At 41.1% G+C, this 23,564-nt stretch overlaps 1 protein-coding gene across 1 annotated transcript in view; it reads left to right on the top strand.

Annotated features, from left to right (window-relative positions):
• The window catches only part of fgf11a (fibroblast growth factor 11a), a 94,043-nt gene that overhangs the window by 26,543 nt on the left and 43,936 nt on the right, over positions 1–23,564 (top strand). The window lies entirely within an intron of this gene.

The following is a 23,564-nucleotide window of genomic DNA, read 5'->3' as shown; positions in this document are numbered from 1 at the left end:
AATTATACCACAGCTAAATTGTGTCAACCACACAAATAAGGTTCACCTGTTTGGATGTAACATCAGACCTGGCTTTAACAGACCACCAGCAGACAGCCCTGCTCTGCTGCAGGGTAACGGACATACACAACAGCATTAAATGGATCACGAGCAGCGAGCCAGACGCGCTGACCCGCCGACACAATAGAAGTGAGGCGATAATGGAGCGGCGGGGAGAGAAGAAACGACACACCGACAGATGGACGGATGTACGAGGAGATCACCGGGAAAAACCGAGATGATGGGGTTACCCGGGTGGGTTTTAAAGGCAGTGGAGGATGGGGGGGGGGGGGGTCGCTGTCTTCGTATGAATAAAGGGAATTATCCCCGTCCAGTTCAATAAAGCAGCTAGTATAATTACAGTGTAGTTTACTAGCTTGAGGGAAATTGAATCCCTCAGAAGCTGCGTGAGAACGGCAAGAGAATGAGAAGGTAGATAAGCATGTGAACAAAGAGGGGAAATTCTAAAGAGGTAGTGGGGAAAAAGAGCTTCACGTTTTCTATTATCTTTGTGCTGCAAATTAGACTCTGAGGCACAGGAGCAACTGTATGACCTGTGTGTTTTCTCTTGTTTGCTATGATTAGCTGCAGCAGGTTTAAAAAAGAAAAATAAAAAAAAAGAAAGGAACCCGCTGCTCTGCGAGGATAACCCCATCGAGCCGGTTCCAATTCAGCTGACAAACGAACTGCGTGAACAAACGCCACCGACAGGTCCGCCCCTCCGCCCGCCCCGCGGGCGTCATTCCGGGACATTCGGGGGTGGCTGTTTACTGTCGAGTCGTCGCAGTTTGGTGTCACCAATCAAAGAACGATTTTGCCAGATGAGAAACAGCTGCTTCAATAAGATCAGGAAATAATTAGGAGCAACGTTTTTGCGAACTGCGTGGCATTTGAGTTGATTGCGGAGCTGCCAACAAGAACATGGTGGAATGAGGATGTACTGTGTTAGCGTGTGTGTGTGTGTGTTCGTTTTTGGTATGGGGGCATGAATGAATTGAGGACAGACTGGAGGAGAGAGTCTCTGCAAATCAGTTTAATTAAAGAGTACCGATGCATGAGATTAGATTGGGAGCCTATGGTGTAAAGGATATGATTACACAGTGAGAAAGACAGATTGGAGATAGAGAAAAGGAAGAAAATGGAAAGTTTGGACCAAAAAAAAAAAAAGAAGACAAATGGCAAACGATTTTTGAGAGACACTTAAAGCAGACTCCTGTGGTACATGTTTCCCCACAGTGACACACAACATGCCAGTCCCACGATGCTTCTTCAGTGTCCACAACACCGAGTCACCCAGTGTCTGGTCTTGGCAGCGTGGTACATCCCAAGTCGCCTGCATGCTTGCACCAGTGCATGCTGTCTGTCGCTGGGAGCCTAATTAGTAGCGTTGTACAGAATCTGTTGAAAGGATTCAGCATAACTGCTGCAGGACACACACATATGTCCGGCATCCATGTTTGTGAGGTTGCAGAATCCCTCGCGAAGCCCACTGTGGACGACCAAACCCTCAGACCCCAGGCGACTCTTTTAATGTCAGGAAATAAAAAGCATTTGCCGCATGGTTGATTTATATTTCAGACATTGAGAGTCAATTGTGTTTCAGCCGCATTGTTTCCAACAGCCTTTGAAATTGGATTTACAATGGCATAAATGAGCTTTGCATGAACTAGTGTGGATCATCTCGCTGCATTTTTACAAATGACTTTTTGAAGCATGATAACCTGGTCAGTGCTCCAGGAAAATTTGTTGGCATTGCATATCTCCAAAAGCCACAAACACACTGAGTGTGATTTTGAGAAGAGTAATTTCATTAATGGCACAATTGGACTTGCCGGTGCTCGGGGAGTATTAAAGTTTTAAAAGGCTAAATGGTCGCTTCTGCTTTTTCATAACATTCGTAAATTATATATTCACTTTTCTCACAATGTAGTCAAGGTGCTGCTACAGATGCCAGACACGTCTCAAAACAACTTGAGTATATTTGAGCATTATGTTGCACACGAATGCCGAATTCTCTCAACATTCTTAGAATCACTGGTATTAGTTTAGTATCTACATTTTACTGAAACAGTTCCTGCGTTTGAAGGAAAATAATACATGGATGTTACATTAATCATGCTAAATGTAGAAATGTAAAATACAATGTTAATGCAAACTATAGCTTGTTCCTGCATCATGCACCCGTCTCTTTAACCCGACTGTGCTTCATTGCTGTTGTTCGGTAGCTGCACTCATCCGTTATTACCTGAATGGCTTTCATACAATTAAGTGATCGTTGTGGATTACTACAGCTATAAATTTACAACTGATAGACATTTGGCATTTTTGTACTTAGACATAATATTTCAATGTGTTTATTTTAGTGCTACATCAAGAGCATCATTCAAAAGCAAAAGGATTTTGCTTTGGGTAAAGGTGTTAAAACAAACAGCTTGCGCTAAGAAAGCAAACGTTTTCTCAATCTGGTGTCATTAAAAGTCGGTCCTAAAAGGTTTTCAGGGTGCTGTCTGCCAGCATATTCATCAGTTTGGAAATGCAAAATGGCATTTATTAATGCAAGAACGACTCACTAACTAAAAGCCCCACCAAAGTTTGAGTTCTCTGTCACAAGGACACCATCTGTTATTGACAACGGCTCCTTCAAACCTCAGCTCATGTCCTCAATCTGAGCTGGGAAATTAGTTTCGTTTCAAAACGGTGGGCTGCGGGGAAATTTGGGAATAAGGGGCACAGCCGCACAGTCATGGAGAGCACTGCTAATCCTGAAGTAATACACAAATTCGGTCCCAAAAGTGCTTCGAATTAGATTGATTACTAATAAGGAGTTTCTCGTAAAGGAGATGGTGGGTATAAGGACGAGTCATACACTGAACAAACGTTGACTTTAGCACGGCGTACACTTCTTCACTCAGAGTACATGTAACTTGTTTATAATCTGTTTATTATAGGCAAACTGTGTATCACAAACATTTAATATTGCCTGTAAACACCCGTCCTCCCTTTGTAGCAGTCTTTCTTGTGTGATAGCTGTATCTTGTTATTGTCATATCGCAAATCCCATAATCAGATTTATACTTGCAGTTACCGGCTTAAATTGCAGGATTGCAAAACCCTATATGCAACATGATCTTGATTTCCTCTTGCATGTTACAGTTAAGAGGAAAACTTAGGAGACCACACAGTGGTCAGCTTTCTACATTTACATTAGTTTAATTTGTTTGGGTTTGCTATGGGCAATCTGCCCGCCTACCACAATCCAGAGACACAAATGTATGGCAGGGGGGTGTCAAACATAAGGCCCGTGGAGCAAGACCGGCCCGCAAGAGGCTCCAATCCATTTTAAAGTTTTAAAGAAAACCAACCTTTTTTCAAACAAATGTCTTAAGTGGTGAACACAACACTAAGACTGAGAATCGAGCTGAGCTGCTGCCATGAAAGACAGCAACCTCGTTGCTCAAAATCATCCTCTCAGGCTGAGTTCGTAAAATCATGCTTAATGCAACAGCTGTCGGAGACTGTTTGTGGACAGCTCAATTTATTTTGCACCAAGTTTCATTTAAAATTATCTTTATGTTAAGATTGTAGCCATTTTTGGTAGTAATTGTTTGGTTTTGCGAAAATAGGAACATTTTCCTTTATGTATACTCTGCGCCACAGCAAAGAGACTCTTAAAAACTTTAAAGTTTAAATTTAGAGGTTATTATGGCACTTTTTTACTGGTCTAGCCCATTCAACATGAAATTAGGCTGTATGTGGCCCCTGAATTAAAATATGTTTGGCACTCCTATTATAAGGAGTCTTTATTGCCCGTAGGTATAAATACAAGCATGTGGTTGTCTTTCTGTGTAAGCCCTATGATGAAACAGTAACCTGCCGAGGATCTATATTGCTCTCTGCCTGTTGTTTGCTGGGATCATTGTGCTGAACAAAGTCTGACATCAATGTACCAACATTGTTACCGTTGCCTGTGTTGCTCTTTAATTCCCATACTTCATTACCAGCAACTTTTAATTCCGCCAAGGCGCTATTTACACGTCTCAACTCACCTCTTGTGATTGTAAAGTGTCGGCTGCTTGGAAGCCCAGTTAGCGCCAACCTGATATACTAAAATCCTGTAGGCTATAAAGTGCCCTTAATTGTATGCTCACACATAGATTGCACTTTCGATTTTCAATGATTGTTCAATTAAAAATAAGTCCATGAATGAAATTGCATATAAACAGGCGTATTTACCTCAGAGCTTTGCATGCATGTGGTAATTTACATGCGAATGATCCCATGAGATCTACCGAGCCCCCCACAAGCGCAAAATTAAATGTGGTACAGGAAAGAAAACATAGTGGATTGTAAAGTTCCTGCAAATGGAAGCTGGCGGAGTGGGGCCACAAAACAGCTGCATCTCTGCTAAAGCCTGAGGTGACTGGTCTCTCCTTTTCAAATGCATCAGAAACGGGATGAATGCAAACATTTTCGAAAATTGCACAAGTCATATTGTGGATAGTATATTAAGCAATTCGGAGATACTCCTCCCAGTATTTTGTACTGTTTTGGTACACATTGTGCGACATGCGTGCATTGCATAGCCTTCACGTATAAAATAGGCTTTAATGAAAAGTTTGAAAAGACTTAATGTACAAAACCACATTTAATAAGACAACAACATTTTGGACCGGAGGTTTGGTCCAGCAAACAAGCAGCCGACTTGATATTCCTGTGGTGTATTGTGTTTAAGTGTATTGACACAAGCAGTAACAAGAGCGTCCCTAAAAGACACTTTAGGTGATACGTTATGTAACTTTGGCTTCAATCGGTTCATTAATTAAGTGACTGAGGAGGTGTTACTGTCTGATACCCACTCATATTTCATATTTGGTAAAATCTGGTGTCGTGTTCAGTAGCTTTAACTTTGAGTGTATTAGGATGGAATGTCTCTTCCAAAGCCATCGTTTTACTTCCAACTGATGGCCAATATCAGCGGGATTTATTACCCCACCCCTCAAACTACGCCCCGCCGTCGCTCCGCTTGCAGATGGAAATATGAGAGTCTACAAAACAGATGGCTGTGGAGTTTTAGGGATATGACCTGAGGAAGAAAAAAATCCAATATTATAGTTACATGGCTGTTGATTGAATCACTTGGGAGCCGACACTGACGTAGAATGAATAAAAAAGAATGAGAGGGAGGAGGGGGAGGGAGACACTTAAGGGCGAGGCAGAGTTTGGCTGCTTTTTATGAGTCCTGGCTCTCGTTGGACGGGGTTTTCTTGGAGTGAATAGGAGCGGGGAGCCTGATTAGCATTGTGCTCCATGTTCCACTGCTGTGGCTCAGAGAGAGAGAGAGAGAGAGAGAGAGAGAGAGAGAGAGTTTGAGGGAGAGAGAGTTTGAGGGAGACTGAGAGAGGGGAGATGGACGGCGAAGTGCAAGTGCTGGCTCAGCACTGTGCCAAAGGAGAGAAGGAATGAGGAAGAGAGGAGAAAGGAGGTGAAAGGTGTCTATTCCATATGCTTGGAGATGAATGAGAAGAGAAAACAGAGCAGGGAAAGAGAAGCAATTACCTTGAAAAACGGTGTTCTCTCTCTCTCTCTCTCTCTCTCTCTCTCTCTCACCTTTTCCTCTATATTTTATGCGCTTCAGCCTCCTCTGTGATTTTGGGCAGCCCTATATCAAAGTGGACACTCGTGAGGGGAAAAAGAGCAAACTTTTAAGTGCAAAACTGGTAAAAGTTGGGAAAGGCAGCCATAATCACAATTTCAGAAGTCATTCTTTGCCTGATTATAAAGAGTAGACACCAGCTTTGATATGAATAAACCTAAAAACATCTAAACGGCAGTGGCTTTGACCCCATAACAGCTTCTCCACAGCGTTAGGCCTGTTTTCAACCGTTTCTAAAACAATCATGCACCACCTCAAAAGTACAATAAAAATGCCAAATCCACAAGTTTTAAAAGGTTTTAAAGGTGTAATAATCTCTTCTCAGGGTCATTCTATAGTTTCCTGCCTCTGTTGCATAATTTAGCTGCTGACGTAACAAAACTGACCGTAACCTTGAGAGCTCAAAAAGCCACATGCGTGACATTTCCAGTAACTTTTCATATTGTTGAATAAAACATTCGAAGAACTCCTTAGCCTATGTGAAGAACAAACGTCGCTGAAGTTAAAAAAAAAGAAAAGAAAAATATTGAAATTGAAAGTGCTCAGTTGTTAACTATTTTCCTATAGCTCATTGTCATTACACTCTACAAATCCACAGAGCACAAATCAAATCAAACTCTTCTGATGACCAATTAAAATCTGAAGTTTGAGTTTGGTTCACATTTTGCCCCTTTTACAAAGAAGGTTCAGTGTTAGTTTTTGCATACTATTCAACTATGTATACTACATAGTATGTACACATATGTCACAGCTTTTATTGGGATATTATATGATTGGCCAGTGTCCAGCCCCCTTCACCCTGACAGCAATAAATAAAATAAGTGCAAAAGATGCCTTCAGATTCTACTTGTTTTTTCCTCTGTTGGCTTTTTATAGATACTGGTGGCACAATTATTCCATATCCAAAAAACTGTTTTAATTTGTGTTTTCTCCCAAACATGGTTACTATTCAGTGTTATGGATCAATGCATATTTCAATTTTTATGTGAAAATGTCAAAGAAATGTGCCTGCTGCAGTTGTTATATCCTGAGTTGAACACAATCAAGGTTTGTTTTGTTCTGATAATTTGAAATCGGCCTGACCCGAACATCAAGCCTTCACAGTTAATTTGCTAATGATACCCTGATGTTTAAAAGCAGCACACGTAGAGCTGTGAAGTCCCTCTCATAATAATGTGAAAGCAAATTGATTTGTCCTCTTTCTCTCGGCGTCTCTGGATCAAATCCAAGCCAAGATTTGCGCAAAGAGTCCTTCTGGGTTGTTTAAATTTGTCAAGTCATTGTCGATTCACCCTTCCCTGCAGCCCATTACCCATCTGCTCCCACTGTTGCTACTTGAGGATGAAAAACTCACCTGTGCATGCATATGTGTGTGTGTGTGTGTGTGTGTGTGTGTGTGTGTGTGTGTGTGTGTGTGTGTGTGTGTGTGTGTGTGTGTGTGTGTGTGTGTGTGTGTGTGTGTGTGTGTGTGTGTGTGTGTGTGTGTTGTTGTAAGAATACAGAAATTGGTCATTAACTAATGCACGGTAGGAGAGCGTGTCCGCCGCTGCCGGCCTCGCCGGGGTCAGAGGTCGCTGACGCAAAAGCACACCAGTCCCTTGCAGGGCCGACTCTGCCTCATCCATCTCTGTCAGTGTCTCAGCCAAGAACACACACACACACACACACACACACACACACACACACACACACACACACACACACACACACACACACACCCATGCACAGATGCACAGGCACACGTGGAGGTATTCTCAGGTGGATGACCAGACATGCAGCATCACATGTCAGATGTGCACAGTGTGACTGCACATGGAAGCATGCATTGCGAATGATTGCATACACACACACACACACACATGCACACGCACACGCACCCATGAACTTATGCACGCACAGATGGAACACTCTCAAAGCATCTGGTGTCATAAACACATGCATTTTGTTTCCACTGGGAAACAATTGAGAAACAAAATGACAGCAGCAAGTGTCATGACCTGTTTTTTAACTTGACTCGTGTGTGTGTGTGTGTGTGTGTGTGTGTGTGTGTGTGTGTGTGTGTGTGTGTGTGTGTGTGTGTGTGTGTGTGTGTGTGTGTGTGTGTGTGTGTGTAACAGCTAAAGAAAGCGAGCCTTGTGCAGCACTCAAGACAACATAAAACATTTCTAGTAATGAGGGTTCTCTCATATTTATATTTAAAACAAATGACTTGATTTTTTTCTCAATCATTTGGAACCAAGTCTAAATTTAGGCTTCTGCTCAAAAGTGATTTATTCTTATCGCGTCATAATCTGTGGAGCTTTAATTTGTTACATTGTTTGAATAATTGTGTGGGAAAAATGTGTTTATACTTGTTAATGCCACGGTGAAGATTAAATAACTTGAAGTAAATGGCAACACAAAATCAACATTTGGTATAACATATTAACCGCTATAAAATGATCTAATGATATGTAATTTGATTAAGATTGTTTTTCAAGCAGTGCAGATAGAGCATAAGGGACACAAAAACAATCGGAAAGGAAAAACAAATTTAAAAAAAACACATAAAACACATAAAACTAGACAAATAGAGTTTGTGAATGTAATTGTAATCATATTACGTCTTTGACCTACGAGTTTTTTGTTTTTGTTGAGTGAACTGTTTAAAGATATTTATTCAAACAACTGCATCAATTACATTTTTCTAGTCCAATGCATCCGTTGCCACGAGTTTGCAGTTGGTTTCCCATCGTGTCCTACAGATACACATAATGGAACCCATTAAGAAATATTTTGGCCGCGGTGGGAATTTACGTTGCATTATTGCAACAGACTTTGATTCATGTCGTGAAAGTACTAATTTAGATGAAAGAGGAAAACACTGCGAGAGCCTTTTTGTTGGCCGACCTCCACTGTGGCTGCTGTACTCCCCTCTTCTCAAACAGTCTCAGGACTGAAAGCTTGACAATTTTTTCCCACTTTTATTGGAAAGAGTTGTAAACTTTGAAAAATTTGGCCAATTTGTGTCTTTTGGGGTATTTCCCTCACATTTTCATATGCCACATTCGTTCCCTTCCACTTGTGCATCGCTGTGAGTTATGGTATAATATGCTTTAAGTGTCATCCAGAGAGCTTCTATAGACAGAAAATTGGCTTGTATTTGCCTCTAATGGCTCTTAAGGGAGTATTCCTATTTATCTCTGTATAGGTCAGCACTTACCAGCAAGAGCAGAAATATAGCACGGTGTTAAAAGGCTGAGATATATAAGACGTTGTTAAGAGAGAGGAGAGGAACGTGGCAATAAAGGGAGAAGGACAGGAAGAAGGAGAGCAGGGTTTTTCTGGAAAGGAAAGACATTCGAAGTCAGGAGAGCAAAACAGCTCGTGGGTGGAAAGTTTGGTTCCTGGCCATTGACTTTTCCAATGTTACAACACCAGGGCCACCGTTGATTGATCTCTCCACTCGCCTCCCACCATTCACTCTCCCTCTGTTCCTTTGTCTCCCGCTGAGTCACTCATTCGCTGTCCTCCAGTCCTTCTGCAAATGTTGTGGTCGAGTCTCTCTCTCATTCTGTCTTAATGATTTCAGCGCTTTTTGTCTGTGTGTCCTCTCCCCCTGTCTTCTCTGCATTTGTTTTCTTACTTGTCTTTTTTTTTCTCTTTTCCATCCTTGCATTTCTTTCTCATTTTTCCCCTTCATGGTTTCTTTCCCTCCCACTTTTCCTCCCAATACAGGTAGCGTCTCTCTTCTCTCACTTCTTTTCTTCTCATCTTCCCAAGATACGCTAGACCCCCATCTCTTCGTTTCTCCATTCACCCTCCATCCGGTCTCAGATCCGTTCCCACATCTGCTCTGATTTTTGCACAAACCCAGTAGATGGATCCCACATGTTTTTGTGCACAGAAAACCAAATATTGGCTGATGGGAACCGTCACTTCTCTTTGATTTCTTCAAAAAGAAAAACCCAAGTCATGAAAGGCCAACTGGTCATCCATAGTCTAAAATAATGAAATCGTCCAGCAAACAAAAGTTCAATAGATAATGGATAAACAACTCACAGTAGGGTTTTATTCGTTATCCTGAAAGTAAATGTCTTTATTCACTGAACCAGTGGGACTTTCACCCACCATCTATGAAGGCTGGAAATGCTGAGGTAAATAAATGGCAAATGCACTGTATTAATACCACACATTTCACAGCTTTACATTCGTGTACATGTCCACCAATCCCCGTCCGAGTCTTTCAAGTCAAGTGCACAATCACTATTGTATAGAAAGTTTTCGGCACTGTCATAAAAAACCCAGAGCTCAAGCTGTAAGCACCTCATTACAGCTCAGGCTGCTGTGTTGCGTACACAGCCTGTGATTATGTGACTTTAAGATGCAAAACAGAAATGATGAGAGTTTCTCCACTGTCCCGCTCAAAGTACCGGTTAGGCAGGTCCACAAGATCGTGTAGAAAGATGGCAACCATGATTAGCCTGTTGGCTGTTGAGTGCCCACTACACATGGTGAGATTTTCCCAGACATCTCAAAGGCAATACGGATAAACTAATCAATGGCAGTGAAAAAAATGATTAAATCTGTGCAGGTATGTATTTGGTCTCAGTTCCACCTTCGCAGTTTATGTTCCAACCGCTGCTCTTTCTAATTGAGGAAAAGCAGTTCTGTAAAATGTTCTCATCGCTTATTTTAAACTCAAGCATTGCAAATATCACCGAATGAGTTCAGAGGTTCCCCTCTTTCAGCACCTGTGCATGTCTACTGGCCTCCACATCTCACATATTTTCATGCAAAAAACAACACTCCTCTCCCTCTCTTTTCCTGATAGACGCCCATCTTCTTCATCCCACTCTTCCTCCCTCTCATCCCATTTTAATCTTGCTCTTTATCCCTCTCCTTATCTTCCTCTCCACATACCCTCCCTCACTCATTCTCCGAGACAGCTGCTTTTGTTTCTTTCTCTCACTCTTCCTCTCTCTCTCTCTCTCTCTCTGACTTAATCATTAGGCCATTCATTTAAGCTTTAAATCATTAAGCTTTAGAGCGCTGTGAAAAAGTTCACCCAGTTCTAATTAATCCACGATGTCTCACTCTCTCTGACCTATGAATGTGTCACTTATTGTTCAAGTTTGCTTTTTTATTTTTGCTTCCAGTGTGTGTGTGCTTGTTCAGGTGTGGCGACTTTGCCACTGCAGTGAGTCATTTTTGTCATTATTGCAGCGCTCAGACTTATAATTATTTTCCTATTGGACAATCCTACAGGGCACAATATTCACACAGTGCGTGTGTTCAGCTGTATGGCAATAAAATGTGTTGCATGTATATCCTTGAAGGATACATATATATATATATATATATATATATATATATATATATATATATATATATATATATATATATATATATATATATATCAAGACAAACAACAATGATCCTTGGTACAGTTGTTCATTTATTGTCATCAAAAATTGGGTTTATTGACCTGGGAAGCATCTTAATCAGATAGCCCTGAGATATCAGTGTTATCACTGGTCTGGGTTATTTATTAGAAAAGTTCTTTAAGCTTCTGAAAAAAAAAAGTAGGTTTGTTGTGTTTCTTTTGCCTACAACTTATTCGCACTACCAAGCATAGCACCGAGGCAAGATGTCCTGATGTGGAAATTAATTAGTCCACTGGCACAATACTTAGTGTAGTTTGTTTGCTTGCAGTTTTCTTGTGCACTGAAGGATAATTTAACGTCCCTTTGAAGCACGCTATACTTGCTATTTGTAATGTTTGTTATTCCAGGCAGCTTGGGTCACACTTTGGAAACACATTCTATATTCTCAATGCCAGCAGACCTCTATGAATAGTCTTTTAAAGGTTATGTCCCTGGTAAAAATGAGTTTTTCCCCCATCTAAATTTTGTTTTGTTTATTTTCTATATCTGTTACTATCTCCCGTTACTTTTCAATTTTTCCAGTATTGCTCAGTTACAAATCTAGAAAAATGTAAATATAATTTCCAGACATGACTGTGAAAATGTGACACAGAGCAACAGTAGCTCTTAAATAATATGTAAAAAAAAAAAAAAAGAACTTCTCATTGAGCAAAACTCAAGTCAACTTATATCTTGACCAAAAAATAGTAGTGCTAATTTTTCATGCTTCACTTTGTGCTGCTCATCTTGCTTTTTCCTCTTTTATGTGGTTGTTGTGATTTTGGCCTGTTTTCCAAATGTTAGCAGTGATTTGCAGAGTGGAACTCCCAGACTAAATTGATTTCGCCGGTTTTTTTTCAAGCAAATGGTTGGGAAAGTTGGTGCCAGAGTTCTGTTGCATTTTGCTCTGGCTTCCAAGATTGTATATAATATTGACATTTCAGCTTCAAACATAATGAGAATAAATAGTTTGAATGCAATGAGACTGCAGGCAGATCGGAGAATGTTCTCCACGCTGAGCTCTTCTCCTGCTGTCGTTACTGTGGAGGCGTTGATCTCTTTTCTGGAATACACACTCCGACACATCAGAATCAGATTTCCACACATGTTAACTCGATGTTCGCTGCAGCCGGCAGAGCTCTCTGCTGTCCTCCTCCCTCCTTCTCCTCTTTTGACTCCGCCACCAGTCACCCACTATTTATTTTGTCACTTTTTGTCATTTTAATTACAAACAGAAACACGTCTAAACCTGGAGTGGGGTAAACTTTTAGCGGGATTGCACTTCATCACTTTTGTCAGGATCGATTTTCCTAAAAGCCGAGGTTGGGCTGCAGCTGTGTGAGTGTGTGTGTGTGAGAGAGAGAGAGAGAGAGAGAGAGAGAGAGAGAGAGAGAGAGAGAGAGAGAGAGAGAGAGAGAGAGAGAGAGATTGAACAGCAAAGAGGGAAAAGCATTTTGTTTTGAAGGTGTCCCACCCCTTTTCCTCTGTCCGTCCTATGAGGAATGAGGCTGCTTGCGGTTTGGAGATGATTGATGGTCCTTGTAAATATGGCCATTACCATATAGGCTCTCCCCGACTTTATCCCTATTATTCACTGTCAGCCGGGGCACCACTAGTGAGCCCCTAATTTTATGCAATTTAGTGGTGCTCTTAATGTGCCTCGTGAAATATGAAAAGCGTGCGTGGCGTTCCCTCAACCTGAACCTAGATGTTTCAGGGAAGAGCGTCAATACATTGCAAAAAAAAAAAATTAAAAAAAAGTTTGCTTTTATTGTGATTGTAGGGAAAATAAATCTACACATCGAACTTTGCGCATTCTAATTTCAATACAGGAAATATGATTGCTTTTGTTGCCGCCGTCGAGCGTTTACAGTCAGCGGCAATAAACGCCGCGAGATGAAATACTAGGAGTTGTAAAATCCATATGTCCATGGATTAATAGCTTGGGGCTCTCGTGCTGCTGGTGAGAAAGACAATATTAGAGTCAGTGGGGAGTAACAAGCTTATTAACTGCGGAGAAAGCCGGGAAGTGTTTCAGGGACCAGAGAGCAGAAGCATGGCATGTTAAGTAGTCGTGAAGGAGCAGGAATTTGCCCTCAGTTCCGAGATTTCAGAATGAAAACTCATCTAACCCTTGACCGGCAGGAGACGAGGAAACCAAGTTTGCCTGAAGCCCTTGAGCTTGATTTTCAGGTCGTATGTGGTCGTAAGGAGATGAACATGTTCTTGGCTCACGCGCACGACGATTGTCACCTTTTGTGATCGAGAGACACGTCGCGCAGGAACAGACTGGAGAGATTCCTCTGTTGTAGAGCATGAACAGCATGCAACTGTAAATTACTGCTGCTCTGTTGCTCAGCCCCAAGGAATAATTACTTGAGAAATTCAACTGTGCTTAGTTCCTGCAGCACAAAGCGCAATCTGTCAGCCAGCTGACGGAGTTACCGCCGTCGTCTCGCGTATAATCTGAGTATCGGCTGAGCTAATTCTGGTTAAAATTTGGATTTAATGTAGACTTTTGTTTGGTTTTAATCCATTTGATTCCAGGAAAAAAATCCAGCTTTGACTCCTTTTATCATGAGATATGTGGGAATAAAATCTGATAAATCTGTTGATCACATGTTGCAGTCATACGGTAGAAGAGACATGGACACACAGCCCTCATCTCCATTCTTTAATATTGACAATATTACTTTCAATGTCATTTTGACCACATTTTTTTCAACCATATTTGTAAATTTAATTATATGTTATAATGGTATGATATTTCAAATTAGATTAAAACATACATGACATCAGAACCAAAAAATCTTTGTATACTCATGGTCGAGACACTTGGTGGCGTTTTAACCTCCTGGTAATAAAGACATTTTTGTAGCGCATCACAATATTGAGAATTGCCCATCGATGCTGGGAAACAGAGTAAATCTCCCCTCCATGGCTCCATGTCGCTCTCTGACTTTCGTCTCCTCAAATCAAATGACCAAACAAAAACATTAAAAGGTTGTTTGTCCATGAAGCCATGCATTTTGTTTTGTTGATTAAAAAACACAATCATTTGCAATCCTCCAAGACACAGAACAACAAAGTTTGAACATAATTTATGCATCGTTATATCTGTTTTATGTCGATTAATCAATCAATCAATCAATTGCGTGTACTATATGTGGTTATTATTTGATAATCAAACTATTAAGTCTATTAAGTCAATGACATCTTTCATGTAATATTTTAATATATATGGTTTTTATGCCAACTGAACCACCCAGGATAAACCCTCTTCCTCTTCACATTGACTGACACTATCCAATAATGGCCTCTGGTTTTTGCTGATACAATTTGCAGCAGGTGTTTGTGAACTACAGATCATTTTATACACTTTCCTTACACTTGGATGTCAAAATATGTCTATTTTCATAGGATTTGATGACAATGCAACACATACAACTGCATGTAGAATGAAAACATTGATACTATACTTTAATCATCACATCTGACTTTAAAATAAGTTGGAAATATCATTATGTCCTGATGGGGTCATATGCTTTTGGAAGATTCGAGTAAGATGCAGGTTTTCTGATGTGAACGTCACTGTGTGATATTATATACCGACCAAACAAAGACTCAAACTGGGCATGCTCTAGACCAGTGTTAGAACGCTCATACTTTTCAGAGCGTCCTTCCTGTTGTGAGAGGTGATGTAGGAACAACTTCAAACTTGGTTATCTTCAGTAAATCCACAGAGAAATGATCCAGTGGCTTGTGGTTGCATCACCTTCACTGAAACAGTAAGAAACAAAAGTCCGTGTCTTGATTCTACACAAACAATATGTGGTTTTTTGACAGAGTTTGGGTGCATATTTTAGTACCAAAACAATACAATAAAGTGGCTGCATCTTCTTTGCGTTCCTGCCTTTATGAATCTAAAGTGCTTAGTTTTGGCGGATGTACTGTTTGGTATGAGGTGAATATTACGGACAAAACGATAAAACCACCACTACCCAAGTGTTACAGTTTAGACTATAACAGCTGTTTTTTTGTGATTTTCTGTTGCTCAAAGCTGCTGATTCCGTCTCCCTAAAGTTTGATAGCTTTAATCCTGCCAAAACCTCGACGCACTCAGCGAACTACAATGACCCATAATTCATCTGTGATGTTGCACATCTGTGCTCCCCAGAGTTTGACTGCGCCACTGCCAGCGTCGGCCGTTTAAGAAGACGTCTCGACAAACAGATGGAAGCATAATAATCAGCTATCGTCGCCGTGCCGTCGGCTTCAAGTGGTGTGACAGACTTAAGCGTCAGAATTTAAAAAAAAAAAAAAAAAAAATGGATTGCCTCCTCTCTGCTAAATGAAACATCAGTAGCAAGTCGTCGGTGTGTCCTAGTGCTGCCAAAGTGCACCGACTACCTGTGGGGAATTGCATTTAAATGCTTAGTGGTGGAATCATAGACAATTTACTCACATCTCTTCCCCTTCTTCTCTTTTTTTTATACCTCGTCTGCTCCCCCCACCCCCCTGCCTCCTCCTCTTCCCCTGACTGACAGTCTGTCATTCAGCACTCTCCTCTGCTATTAAGTGCTGCTCCTCCTCCCCCATTTCTCTCCGCGTCAGTCGTTCACTGTTTTAAAAGAGCAAAAGTAAGGGCTTCCCTGCAGATTAGGTAGGCAGTTTTCTCGGGATGAGATGGGTAGAAAAAGTACTCGGAGGGATGGGGAGGGGGGGTGGCAAGACTGCAAAGAACGGGAGGAAGAATGACATGGAAGTAGAGAGAGGGCTCAGCGAGAGACATTAGATAGACAGAAAAAGAGTAAAACTGTCTGAAGTACACGACCCCTAGCAGTGTTAGCAAAAACTGTGAACTAGCACTCCCAGTGCAACTGTGGTGCAATTTGGCGAGCAAGCCGACGTTTTCACCAGTTTTGATGGCGTTAAGGACGTGCCATTAACGAAGGAGTGGACGCAGTGAACAATAAAAGAAAACATTGTTGTGGAAAATGGTTGAAAAGCTCAGAAAGGTTTGTTGGTGGAGCGGTTAAATAGATCAGCGTGAGACAATTGGCTGCTTGCTTGGCGGTTTATTGTTCTCATGGGAGCATCAGTGACCAAAAATTGCAAGATAGCCTATTGTGCACAGTGTGTTATCCATGTTAACTCAGAGCATTATAACACCATCATGCAGTGCCTTGGTGTTTTCTGCTTGTGTTAGCCAAAGCAAACACACTACTATTACTATAGCACCAGATGAATGTCGGTGAGGGAAATATTTCTTAAATCTAATCAAACTCTATTCAATACAGATAGAAACTACCTGCAGCGGGTCAATATGGACAACTTGCCGTCGATGATGTTGTTTTCTGTGTATCTATGCCAGGCTGTTTTAGTTTTTTTGTAAATCAAAAGATAATGTTCTTAGAACCGATTTTTAGTAATTACATATCTAAGATGAATGAGTGTTCTTTGTTAACTTAGTTGTTTTAGAAGCTCTTCCACAATTTATACCAGTCACCGGTGGTAATCGACCAATTATGTTGTTGGCAAGAAATGCTAATCTCCTAAAAAGGTAAAAAGATGATTATAGGCTTTCCAACACTTGGCACAGTGAGGTACAGCGAGTGAGGTAGATATGTCCAATACATACTGGAGTCATCCACAGTGAGGCAGACTTGATTATTGCAAATTTTAAAGAGGTCACATTATACAGCTTTTCAACACTTTCACATGGGTCTCATTGGCCCCGAAAAGATATTTAAAGTTTATAGCCCCAAATCCAGCTTTTCCTTGACTGTAATCCATTTGAATATTGGATTAAATGAGCTGCATTCAGAATCTGCTGTGTCTGTGTGATGCCACTTGCCCATCTTGGGAAGAGGAGGAAGTGCTTCCTCTCGTGGTGCCATGTGCAGGAGCACAGCTGTGTGAGGGTCCAAGGGAGATAAGGCAATGGGATTGGCTAAACCCCCAATGACACTGATCTGATTCACTCGCGAGAGCACACACTTCTGGGGCGTCGTTCTCAGGTATGGGGATGCATATTGCTGTTGGACAACCATTAGAAAGTCAATTTGGCATACGATGACCCCTCTAATACAAATCCTTACAGATTTGCATTTGTGGACTGCAAAATGTATGTACCATTTTGACATATTTAGTTTCATTCATATAGTTGTCACGACAACAGTGTTCTATCAAGACACCCAAGATAATGAAAAGTAGAAACCCAAACGTCCAAGACAAGAGAGTATTGGTGACAGTGGAAAGAAAATACTCGCTCCAAAACGGGGAAAAAAATAGGTGGGGAACATCTGTCTTGGCCAGTTGGTGTTGGGAACACTGAAAACCTAACAAATCAGCATAAACTGTTAGAAGGTAGTAAATCCACTTTATTTTATTTACGGTACTTTACCACAGCAGTCTCAACACACTTTTCATGATTTGTCACATTCTACCATTTGCATATACAATCATTCACAAGAGGACAGACACTATTGGGAGGAATTGTGGATCCAGTGTCTTGCTCGAGGGCATATGAAAAGAGCAAGATCGGATATTGAACAACAAATCGTTGCGATTGGAAAACAACTCACTTTACCAACTAAAAGCGACAGATACACCAGTGGAGCTCATGAATACTGCCAGTGATGCAGTCAACCCACGGCTTAAAAAATTTCAAAATGGGCTTTGTGCAGTACTTTAAGGGCAAGAAAAAGCCGTCTGTGTATAATACTTACACTTTCATTTACAGGGACACTGAGAGCTGGCACTGGATGTTGATTTTAGGAGGTAGTAAAGACATAATCTCAGGCCTGACTGGTGCTTAACACTTGTTACGCTTGAGACGAGAAAGACACACAAAAAGGAGAACGTACATATGTGAGTGTGCGTGCTCTTGTGTGTGTGTGAGATGACGGACAGACGTTGTTCTTGGCACATCTTCTCCGCTCCTTATGCCAAGTCCATCCGGTTGGAGGTGTCCAACACACTCACACTCACACACACACACAAGCACAACTGCAGTGTGTAATGGGGGTGAAAATAACACCAGCGGCTGCCCAGTTGTCGTCTGACGCGAGACCCCGAGCAGCCGGCGTGTTCAGGGTGACTTTAATGGTTGAAATTCTTAATAAGTGAAATTAATCCCATTCTTTATTAAGGTCACTCCATAATTGGCGTTGAATGTCTGCCGGATTACGAGCACAAATCCTCCCCGTGAATAAACACGCGCCCACAAACCAACACACACTTTTGTGCTCCAGGACGGGGCTGAAGCTGTTATCTTTTGACTGGTGCTGTGATATTCCCAGGATACGAGCCAATGCTACAATAGGATTGCTGTTCACACAAGTTTGAATTGAAGTTCTCGTCCCACAGTTTTAATGCCATTTAAGAGGCTTTGTGTACTTCAGAAAGAAAACTCACTGAAAGTTGGGATTTTTTATTTTTTAAGTACACCAAGAAATAGCATCAATATGGTAAAAACCCAATGAAGCCATCTGTTGTTAATGCCAGCCAGTGGATGTTGCAGGGGCTGCTTGTTGATTGCCTGGATAGAATGAAAGAAAGGCTCACTATATAGCACATTTTGAGACACCAAAGGTGAAGGAAGTTGTACTCAGTGAAAACTCATGCAGGCACATCCACACAGAAAGGCTTTGGCCTGGAATTTAACCTAACCAGCACAAGGGTGCTTTTATATACGTTTGTGAGAATCAGATTTTTTTTTGGCGGCGATCCTAAACAGAAGGTTAGAGAGCCACAGATCTGCTGGAACAGAAGACCTCTCAAAAATGACAGGAGACCATAAAAATTCAGATTTTTATTTGCAATTCTGACTCAGAGCTACGGGGAAATCAGCGCCGCATTAATTGTACACATCAAGGTCATCTTACCCGTCGTGATAGTGCTCCTCGGCCTGTAAAAATAGCTCTCCGGTGTTTGGCTCCAGTGGAAGCCTTCGAACGTCATGGGGGGTTGAATAAGGGTTGAAGACGTCACCTTCGTGACAAAATGTCTGGATTACATGGAATATATGATGGAGAGATGTGAGCAGAATATGTTTGCTTTGTGCATTGCATACAGAGTAAGAAGTAGATTTTGTATCCTTCACTAATATTCCTGCGGATGCATTCTCTGAATAATATAACTTTACATGTCTTACGACTACTTTTCGGATAAATTGAAGCCAGCTTGATTTGGTGGTGTGGCTTCGACCGTGACCAAACTCCTGTTTTGAGACCATTTCCATAGTGATTCCTTGTAAATTCATCGGTCAGCTCAAATGCATCAGTTTAAGAGACACGGCGGATTCTGAAAATAATCCACTGTCACTCTGTATCCATATCTCTGTGTGTGCGCTTAAAACCCCTTTGTTCAACTGACATCCTGCCTCAGGTATGTCTCCAGGCAGTTCCCCCTGCTTTTAGCTGAGCACATGCATGCATATGCATGAGGTGCTCCGTGTGCGCACATGTATGACTACTCTATCTCAGCTCTGTGCATGCAGTGTTGCATGTCACTGCATCCAAACCGTGTTTTCGCTGTTTTAGATGGTGGCGCCGTTACCGAACCAATCTGTGTGGAGGCGGCGCCTCAGCTCAAAGGTTAAGACGAGGCTGCTCCCGGCGCGATCGTGGCGCTGCTCTGCAGCAGATGTTTTAAGCCTCTGGCCACACATTAAGCCATGTGCTGCTTAATTTGGGATTAACACTCAGGATATTACAGATTACCACATTCCAGGTTTGACCTTCTGCGTCTGGTCAGCCAGTGGTGGAGGAATCAGCTTTTATCTTTTAGTAGTTACAGCAACACAATTTTGTTGCCAAGGCCAGAGCCTGCGATGAAAGGTTACACAATAAGTGGAAAAAGACTAGTATTTTTATTGTCATCAATGCAACGCCTTCATGAGATTCAAAAAGAGTCTGCCTGGCCGCACTTGGAATATTAAATTGAAGTCATCTTCTTCAAGCATGTTAAATGACATCTTACAAGCTTGAACTTAAACTCAATCTTACGACCTGTCAATACTTCTTGTTGTCATTCAACAACGCTTCAAGTGAATTTTTTTGAAATGGCAAAATGCTGTAGTTGTCTTATAGGACCACTAGTGGGTGCTGTTGTTTGATTTTGTAATGAAACCACACACCCATGCATGAAGAGAACAATACGCTATAAGCATTAACAGGGGTACAGCTACAGTTACATGGTCCTGTTGTGTACCAGTTGTGTACTCTCTAAGATGTGCTTCTTTTGTCTGAGAAATGGTAGGATCTTTCACTGCAAAGACTCTTGTTTGTTCCCTGGGTTGTGATGTAGAGCCACCTGTTTTAGTGGGTAACGTCCTTCAACATGACTGGGGAGTCAGTTTACTGAGAGCTTCACAGGGACCAACAGGTGCTGGGAAATCACAAACAGCTGAGATGTCACAAGAAATATGAACAGTTGTTGACAGCACAATGCCACATGGCTCATCAGAGTGAATACCTGATCTCCCCAGGTAGAAGATAAGAGTTTGACACATCGATCTATCTTCTATACAGGGAGTGGTCATGGAAAAAGTTTGGAAAGCCTCTGAATAGTTGACTCCTCCTTCACTATTTAAAAGACCTGACAGACATGTACATGTCCTAACTAGTGTGCAGCAATATCAATATCAATATCAGCAATATCATGAGGTATATATATAATGTGTGTTGATCAGGGAATTTTATAGAAGCCAGATGTGAAAATGTGAAAGCAACATAAAAGAACTGATCTGCAGAACAAGTGTTATTGAATTTATGAACACCTGCAAGAGACACAACAGAACACATTAATAAGTACATAAGAAAAAAACTAAACAAAACTGAACACCAAGAATTTCTTCTTTGCACCTTAAAGTGTCACAACCTGAAGAGGTATAGGCACGGGTTTCCTCCCAGTACTCTCATTTCTTCCCACAGTCCAAAAACATGCATTTGAGGTTAATTTCCCCGAGGTGTCAATGTGAGTTTGTTTTACTGTCTGTCTCTCTGGTGACTGGTCCACATGTATCCTACCCTCACACATAGTTACCTGGGATTGGCTCCAAACAGGACACATAGGCATAGAAAGATACATGGATGAAAAAGCTTGCAGGCGATCTGCTTGGGCTATTACATTTTTAGTCAGTTTGACAATATCCATGCTACTACCTAGGAATACTTTAACAACGCCATCAAGGTTCTAAATAACCTAAGTTATAATAGAAGTTAGTAATCTGTACATCAACCAGATAAAGCAGGAATTTTCCCATTCTAGTGTAAGTTCCTTCTTCATAAATCTTCCTAAAGTTGAAAGGACATGTTTGTTTGTTTGTTGTTGTTTTTTTACTCGAGGATGAAATAACATTAATTGTTGTGCACGTAAAGTAGCTAACAACTAGTATCAACAAATTCTATTTATTGCGTATGGACCAGCCAAAAACTACAATATCTTCTATAAAATACAGAAAGTCTGGGATAACAAAATTTAATGCAAGGGTTTAGAGTTAATTACCTTAGTTTTATTATTATTGCATGTCCCTCGAGCAAATCACACTTTGCTGTACTTTAAGAAAAGGAGCAAATAATTCCCACACCATGGTGGATTTTCCACTAAAAAATCTCAAATACTACAAGCATTTGATGAATCACCCAAGTCACTTCCAAACATTTCTTCTCTCAGTTGGAAAAATGTGTTGACGCTCTGTTTTTACACAAGAAGAAAAGATAATTGAGCTGCAGTATAAAGACTGGTAGGATCTATTGTTTCATTAGCTTACCTAACTTGATGGATGTGCAGCACTGCACTGTTAAAGTAGCCTGTAGATATGTGAAAAAAATATAGAGAAAACATACTGGAATATGAATAATGCTGAAGAACTCTAAAGTAAACTTTATTTAGAAAAAAATAAATTGAATAAAGACATTTGTTTGTGTTACATCATCATTTTTCATGTACTTCAAGGACAATTTAAATGAGTGAGTCACTATTTCATCTCTCTCACACACACACACGCACACACACACACACACACACACACACACACACACACACGCACACACACACACACACACACACACACACACACACACACACACACACACACACACACACACCCCTGCTGTCAACCGAGGGCCAACTGCCAGCTGCCCCCGTACTTCTCTGTCCTCATCCATATTTGATGTGTCTCATTAAAACTTGATTGTGGAAACACTTCAGCATTCTGACATTCCTTCTGATCCACTATTTAGTCTCCCTCAGCACTCTCGGAGTGAAAGAGCCCCCTCAGTCATGCGTGAGCGGCCTTAAGGAGAGAAACACAACACACGGGGTTAGATGGAGACAAATGCTCTCCGGTGCGGCCGACGGACAGACGCCCGACTGGCTCACGGAAACAAACAGGGGCTCGACTGCCGCTGAGTAAATGACGACAGGTGCTCAAATACAGTTGGTGCTTGAGAGGAGGGTAAACAGACGAATGAAGACGGTGCTTTAAAAAATTCAGCATGGCTCTCAAGTTGCACTTGTTTGTTGAGTTTTTTTTTTTTTTTTTTTCACTGTATCACATGCAAGCAATTATGCTTTTTTAGTCATTATCATTTGAATAATTAATCATGTGAAAGAAATTGTGTACACTTTAGCATAGGAGGCGATATAGATCTGAAATATCAATATGAGACCTAATACGAGATTGATCAGATTAGATGATTCAATAAAATATGTTTTCATTTTGTAGAGAGAAATTTTCAGTCTATTTAAAATCTGTGCTTTGCTGACACTCAACATGGGCTTTGAAGAGCTCTCAGATGAACAAACATAAAGCTCTTACTGCTGCAGGTGCTGAAGTACCGCAGAGTCCATTTGACAGAGACATTGTTGTTGCTCAATTGGTTCTATAAATATAAATAGAAGCAAATAGATGTCAAAAAATGAGGTGCATTCAAGTGTTTTTGGAGAAGAGTGACGTTTATCTGCTCTTTCTGAAACTCGCCACAGTTCATAGTGTCCTCAGATGGTCAGGGAGGTTGTTCCACAAGCAAGAGGCAGCAAAGTAGAAAGTTTGATCCTCCGTGGTGGAGGATTTTGTTCTGGCAGTGTGGCGACATTTAGACTTGTTACAGGCAGAGTCATTGAGTATGGGTTTGCTGAGTGAAATGCTCCTTCAGATAGGAGAAGCATCCCCATCGAGCCTCTCAGTGCCTCAGTGTTGTATCATGTCAGGATCGTATGATGATAACAAAGTTTCCACTTTCAGAGACACGTTCAACATTTGACCAAAACATGTAAACAGAACACCTGAGAGCTGCTGTGATGGATAATCTTCTGGTTACAAAACAAAGCATGATGGATTATTGTAGAGGGATAGCAGCTAAATACTCACCAACAGCTTATACATGTAAGTACGTATAAAATACCAGTAGGAATTCATTATTATTATTATCTATTATTCGCATCACTTACAATGAAAT

This window comes from Lipophrys pholis (assembly GCF_963383615.2).
Source record: "Lipophrys pholis genome assembly, chromosome: 18".
In the NCBI taxonomy this organism is placed as follows: domain Eukaryota; kingdom Metazoa; phylum Chordata; class Actinopteri; order Blenniiformes; family Blenniidae; genus Lipophrys; species Lipophrys pholis.
This window is presented reverse-complemented; position numbering and strand designations above follow the sequence as displayed.